Source organism: Physeter macrocephalus, chromosome 17 (genome assembly GCF_002837175.3).
Source record: "Physeter macrocephalus isolate SW-GA chromosome 17, ASM283717v5, whole genome shotgun sequence".
In the NCBI taxonomy this organism is placed as follows: domain Eukaryota; kingdom Metazoa; phylum Chordata; class Mammalia; order Artiodactyla; family Physeteridae; genus Physeter; species Physeter macrocephalus.
This window is the reverse complement of record NC_041230.1, coordinates 2,373,405-2,375,616: the sequence shown is the minus strand read 5'-3', so window position 1 is coordinate 2,375,616 and position 2,212 is coordinate 2,373,405.

Genomic DNA, 2,212 nt, shown 5'->3' with positions numbered 1-2,212 from the left:
GGAAAAGAATATGAAAAAGAATATATACAAACTGAATCACTTTGCTGTATACCAGAAACTAACACATTGTAAATCACTATACTTCAATAAAATAATTTTTTTTTTTTTTTTTTTTTTTTGCTGTACGCGGGCCTCTCACTGCTGTGGCCTCTCCCTTTGCGGAGCACAGGCTCCGGACGCGCAGGCTCAGCGGCCATGGCTCACGGGCCCAGCCGCTCCGCGGCATGTGGGATCTTCCCGGACCGGGGCACGAACCCGTGTCCCCTGCATGGGCAGGCGGACCCTCAATCACTGCGCCACCAGGGAAGCCCTAAGTATTTTTTAAAATGTGAAATACACTGCCACAAATTGCTGAAATCAAATTCCTTAAAATCAGAAATGAAATTCAAATGGAAATCATAAAGAAGAAAAAACAGGTAAACCATTTGGGTCAAAACTTAGGAGCAGGACAAAATCTGGCTTCAGGGGAAATTCTTTAGTCTAAATGGACACGTTATAAGCAAACAAAAAACAAAAAATTATCCAAAGTGTTCTGGGTTTTTTGTTGTTGTTGTTTGGGTTTTTTTTGACCACACCACACGGCTTGCGGGATCTTAGCTCCCCAAACAGGGATCTGACCCGGGCCCACTGCATTGGAAGCGTGGAGTCCTAACCACTGGACGGCCGGAGAATTCCCAAAGTGTTTATCTTAAGAAAATGAGGACAGAAAAAAAATTACAGGGGCTTCCCTGGTGGCGCAGTGGTTGAGAGCCTGCCTGCCGATGCAGGGGACACGGGTTCGAGCCCCGGTCCGGGAAGATCCCACGTGCCGCAGAGTGGCTGGGCCCGTGAGCCGTGGCCGCTGCGCCTGCGCGTCCGGAGCCTGTGCCCCGCAACGGGAGAGGCCGCAGCAGTGAGAGGCCCGCGTACCGCAAAAAAAAAAAAAAAAAAAAATTACAAAAGGTTAAAAAAATAAATAAATAAAGGGGAATTGGCTAACTAAAAATTAAACAGGTTCTAATGGAAATACAAATAGAATGCAACAGGAAAATATCTTATTCCACAGGTTGTCATGAAAAGTAAATATAATTTATCATACTAAATTATATTAGGAAAAAGAAAAGACAATTTTGCCATAGAAACAGGAAAGAAAGGGTCAGGACATGCTATATCGGATCTTGGGGCTGACTTATTTGAAGGTCTAGAATAAAGTACGCTTTCCTCTTCAAATTTAGATGATCAAAATCAAGTAGTGAGGAAGCATTTCCCAACCATAAAATAAGGTAGAATAACTCTTGCTTCCATATTGCACTAGGAGCTTCACACCTGAGGTGCTGCTCTGTTTTGTGTACAGGCTTAGGGTCAGGGTCCTGAATTTCAGCCAGCTCCAAACAAGTTCTCATGAATACACTAGGATGAAAGACAGATTAACAAATCGCTTATAGTTTTATAAAGCCCTTGCTCAAAGGGTTCCATAACTGCTAATCCACCACCACGCACAAATCAAGTGCTTGGTGACCGTTCTTTGAAAAGTTTGACATTCATTGAAAAATTCACATTTTGGAAGTATTTTGCAAATCAGTCACTGTGCTAAGAAATTCCATTAAACCATGAACTTACCTCAACGTCTAAAATGGCCCTCTGTTGATTGTTCCCACTCTCCTGGTTCACTGACGATAAACAGTAATGAAAAGTAAAGCGTGCTTCTGCTGTCTGTCCAGAACCGCCCAGATATGTGGACACTGGACAAAACCACAGGAGACAGAGCGGTTACCAGGATGCCTGGAGAAGAGACCGCTGACCAGAGTTCCTTCTTCTGCTGGGCTTTATACTGTTTTAGGACCCCCTGGACTTTCCCTTCCGATAACCTCATCATCCTAACCTAATCACATGCTAACCAATCACCACCCACAATTCCTTGACTGGATGCCGTGTTCTATTGGGTGTTTACCATTCCTTCACACTCTCACTTTCTCTCAAATTTGTACATCTGAAACAATACGCGGTATTTTGGTCTCTGCCATTTTCTATGATTTTAAAACTGCATACGTATAACTACGTAATTTTAACAGTATATACTATGTCTAAAATATTTATGCATATGTTGCCTGCGGGAGAGGCTGTGCATGAGTGGGGATAGTAGGTATATGGGAAATCTCTGAACTTTCTGCTCCTTATTGCTGTGAGCTAAAAACAGCTCTGAAAAATAAAGCCTATTTTTTTTTTTTTTTTT